This window comes from Tachypleus tridentatus, chromosome 4 (genome assembly GCF_004210375.1).
Source record: "Tachypleus tridentatus isolate NWPU-2018 chromosome 4, ASM421037v1, whole genome shotgun sequence".
NCBI classification, from domain to species: domain Eukaryota; kingdom Metazoa; phylum Arthropoda; class Merostomata; order Xiphosura; family Limulidae; genus Tachypleus; species Tachypleus tridentatus.
The window spans coordinates 816204-821442 of NC_134828.1; positions in this window are offsets into that span (position 1 = coordinate 816204).

The following is a 5239-nucleotide window of genomic DNA, read 5'->3' on the forward strand; positions in this document are numbered from 1 at the left end:
AAGCATATCAGAATTTGATTGGAGAGTTGAGTTTAGAAACAATAATGTTATATCTGACACGTATAACAGGTATCCTGTCTGGTTCTACTAAATGACAAGAAGTAGAAGTCTGAAAAATGTTTAACAAAAGAGGATTTTTCGAATAAAGTACAAGTGTGGTTTCACCTTCTTCAAACACTGTGTCATCCCCGTTTCTAAAAGATTAGAAAGAAACGTCTTATGACATAGATATACGCATATTTTTTTCTGATTGTCTAGGAGCCTAACATGGCCTGATGGTTATGGTGCTCGCCACGCAATCTTTGGGTTGCGTGTTCGAATCCCTGTCACCAAACATGCTTACTCTTAAAACATTAAGTTCCACTATTCTTTAGTTAGAAAAGTAGCCCATCTGTTGATAGCGGGTGTGTTCACTAGCTGGTTCGCCTTTTATCTATCACTGCTAAAACAAGGACAGCTAGCGCAGTTAGCCCTCGTGTAAATATGCGTAAAATTGAAACAAACCAAATCACATCGTTTAAAAAGGGTTTGTATGGAATTTCAAATTATCTTATGAAAATTTCGCATTGGTTATTTTTCTGCAAATTGACCGTTGAACCACTTACTTTGAACTATACGACAAGAAAATTGGACTTAGTTATATATGTTTTTAAGATAATGGTACTGAAGAGTTGTAGACTTAACTATATAAAATTTCATAGCGTTATCAAATAATGTTTCCTACAAGCATAAATACGATTATCAGACAAAAATATTTGGCTTAGCTCCAAGAAATTTTATGACATAATGAAATACAGTCCTCTGGACTTAAATTGAATTAAATATAATTTCACGAGATTAAGAAAAGAAGACAATTTTAATTCTTTCGTAGATTTTATCGGGCAAATAGACGAGGTTATTAGGTTGGTAAACGCTGTGGTGTTCTTAATATATAAAGCTATTTTGATAAGGTTATGAGACTTTTCATCAGATAACGAAAATAATGTTTCAAGTTCTATAAACTTGATCTCACCAGATCATTAGATGAAGAATTGTCTACTATATGTAGTTAGAGGGACAAGCTGTCATATTTTGCAAATTCTATACAACGTTTTCACTTACACCTAATTTATTTTATGACAATTAAGGACAGATGAAACATCATCTTAGTGAATTGCAGGATGACTTCCCTCTTAGTTACAGCGATTGTTCAGCCAGAAACTGAAGAAAACTGAATCAGATAAGTTACTGGCTTTTAAACTACCCCTTACTTAGCATCCAACCATGTTTGTCTCTTAAGTGAAATTCACGTCTACGGTTTTATTCGTTAGATGGTATATGCCATGCATTTCTATTCTTCTGTATTATTATAATATATTTGTTCTGAATTTTGCATTACTCTGTATATGTGTGCCAGCTTCACATAACATGTGTTTGAGAAAGCCGTTAAGTTGATTTCGTTCCAGCTTTTTATTTACTTTTTTTTTTTTTTAATTTACGCAAAGCTACACAGGGGCTATCTGCGCTAGCTGTCCCTAACTTGGCAGTAACAGACCATAGGCGAGACATCTAGTGAACACACCCACTATCAACTGATGGGCTACTTTTCTAACCGACAAATAGTGAGACTTAATGTTCTAAGAACAAGCATATTCAGTGGCAGAGATTCGAACTCGCGACCTAAAGATTGCGTGGCGAGCACCCTACCTACCAGTCCATGTTAAGTCCCTAAACAATGTGAAAAAAATATGTGTATATCTATGTCATAAAGCGCTTTTGCTAATGTTTCAGAAATAAGGTTGAAACAGTGTTTGAAGATTTTAAAATTATATTTTTCAAACTTTTAATCTTGTCATTTAGCAGAACCAGACTTGATACCTTTTGTAGGTGTCAGATACAATCTAAACTCAAGATACAACGTTAATGCTTCTAAACTCAACTCCCCAATCAAATTCTGATATGCTTTCCATAACAAGACGTAACTCCAAATTGCTTTCTTAATCTATAAATGACACAGCCGTTAACGAAGGTCAGTGGTTCACAGATAGTCTTACAACATTATGACCTACATTTTAATCAAGATTGTCCAACTTCTTGATTTTGATCATGTTTTACGTATGTATATAATTATAAAATCATAGACGTCTTCCACTTGGATCCATAAAACCAGAAAATAATTGGAGTGACCGTGATATTATAACACAGGCCGATCATGGCAAGGTGGTTAGGGCGCTCGACTTGTAATTCGAGGGTAGTGGTTCTGAGTCCTTATCACATCAAACAAACTTGCCTTTTCAACTGTAGAAGCGCTATAAAATAACGGTCAGTCCTACTATTCGTTGGTAAAAGAGTAGCCGAAGAGTGGGCGGTAGATGGTGATGACTAGTGCCCTCCCTTTTGCCTTACACTGCTAAATTAGGAACGGCTAGCGCAAGGAGCCCTCATTCAGCTTTGCGTGAAATTGAAAAACAAACAAACATACAATAACGCCCCACGGCGTAAGGGCGAGGATTTTTGGTGACGACGATTCGAACCTGCGACTCACAACTTACGAGTCGAGCGCCCTAGCCACCAAGCCAGGCTAGATATTCGTTCTAACTTACTTTAATCTTTTACAATTCCCGAGAAAACGAGAAAACAAGGTTAAGCTATGGATGATAATATTAGTGGAATAATGAACATTGTATAAAGATGTCGACTTTCAATTATCATTCTGTTAACACTTCAAGGGTGACGACGACGAAAACGCGATAGGTATTTAGGTTTAACTTTATCAGACCCTCCGCTGGAGCTAAGGATCTTATATAATAGAGGGCGCTCAGAAACGTTTCCTTTCTCTTCACCCTACACTTGACAATTGTAAGTCAGACTTCGTAAAGAAAAAATTGCACACACACCTACAAACACCTTAATGTATGCGCATCATGACGATAGTATGCCTACGTGTGACCCCTTGAATCCCAGTGCATTCGAGTAAACAGGTTATCAGGCAGCGGAGAGAAGCCGACGAACAGCACCCGATTACGGGTGATAATGTAGAATGGCCATTGTATGGACTAAGGATCCTTCAGGTCGGCGAGATCCTCTGCCAAGATTTTGATGTAGGATACTTCAAGGTTGCGGCCTCACCTATATTTAAATGACAGTGATGAGTCACGTAGTATGAGCTGGTCACTCTGGGCAAAAGTTCTTGCAAACTAAGAAACGTTTGATTTAGTCAATGGACCTAGCTTGAACAATTGGCGATAGAAGATACAAGAAAAACTAAATTTTCAAGTCCAAATCAATACCACACGCTGTATTTATGTTAAGTCTATTATTACAAATATCTTTCACTTTGTATTTACTTTCTGTACCATCTCGATAGTTCATTGAACATTACGACTCAGCTGTTAAGTGATGTAGCATCATTCCGTATTCAATATTTTGACCAAAAAAAGGGCATTTAAAAGCCTAAGCTTACTCCAATATGTTCTTTTTATCAACCACGTCGTCTGTGAAAATTCCTTTAAGAGTTGCTTCTCCTGGTTTTCATAATTTTTGTATTTATGATAAACATAGTTTAAAATAAAAACATTCACGATACTGTATGAGGCATGCCAACATCAAAAGAAGATAATATTAAATGGTCAATTAAATGACTTACTTCTCAAAAGACTCTTTTAAAAGTAGGAACGTAATAAAATCTTATCTACTTACTTTGTAGTTTATCTGGCCAAGCATTAACGTACGTGTTGAAAGAAAGAGACATATATAAAACAAGGGAAATAAAATTTGATAACTTTTAAATGAGCAGTAAGGAAGAGGAGAGGCAGCTCCTTCTTTAGTGATGACGTCAAGAAAACAGCGAATAATTGAGAAAAGTGCTAGCTACACGCATAAAAAAACGTACCAGGTAAGTGAAACATGCTACAAGCGAAATGTAAGTAGGAGAAGACATAACCGAACTCAAGGAAAGACATAAAATTCAAATAAAGTTTATAACAGTAGAGCAAACGAGTGAAACAGGTGTAATTCATAAAGGTGGATTAACTGAGCAAAATAGAAGTTATTGTATCTAAGGTAGTCGTGTATTGGAATATTAACGTGGCACGTTAACTAAACAAATAATTTCCTACCCTGGGCGAGGACGGTGATGACTGTAAAAGTTTGAATCACGTGCTGCTAAAGATGTTTGGGCTTCACGTGTTTTCTCTAGTGCTTCTCTGTAAGACACTAATGAGTTGGTTCGTGCGTTTAATTGTAGAGGCAATGTCGACAGCAGCCACAACGATACAATAATAATCAGACTTTTTCCAGACCAGTTCCCAGGCTGAACCATATTGATATTTGTCATCTGCTTGATGAAACAGTTATAAGTAGAGACTTCGTTGTGATTTCAGTCTAATTTAGTTTCATCCTGCTCTCGTATTAGGACCAATCTACAAGAAGAAAAGAGTCAGGGGGTTTATAAGTAACATCCTGTTATGCAGTTAAACTTGATGTCGGATGCGAGTCACTGTATGGTATAGCATAATACACTGTATATTATGTTGACTGGTTGTTTTTTTTCTTTCTTTACTCTTCCACTTCAAAACATGGGAGAAGAGTCATAATGTGTCAATGGTTTATCACTCAAGAGCGTTTCGCAAGCGCATGCGCAAGGTCAAACTGATAAATTCTGTTTTCCGTTTATGGACTTCTATATCTACTTATTCCGATTTCATTTCTAACCACTTTGTTAATGTCGTCATTAACTTGGACGATTAGAGACACGGTGCTATTTACGATAACATGTTTTCATGTTTAAATTACTTCAGTCAACCTGCTTGTGAGTTTGTATGATTGTTACAGTGCCTAACGTAAAAACTGAGGAACTTTGCAACGAGGTACTTTTACAAAACGTTTTAACAACTTTAACACCATACTGATATCAGCAGTTAGTAACAGTTCAATGGGATCTTACATTTGTTACGATACTTTATCTCAAAATTTCTCATTATTATGTGATAATAAAAAGCTGGAGTACTCAAACTAGGACAATACTTCATACTGTTGACATCGACTCATTATTATGTGATAATAATAATAAAAAGCTGGAGTACTCAAACTAGGACAATACTTCATACTGTTAATATCGACTCATTATTATGTGATAATAAAAAGCTGGAGTACTCAAACTAGGACAATACTTCATACTGTTAACATCGACTCATTATTATGTGATAATAATAATAAAAAAAGCTGGAGTACTCAAACTAGGACAATACTTCATACTGTT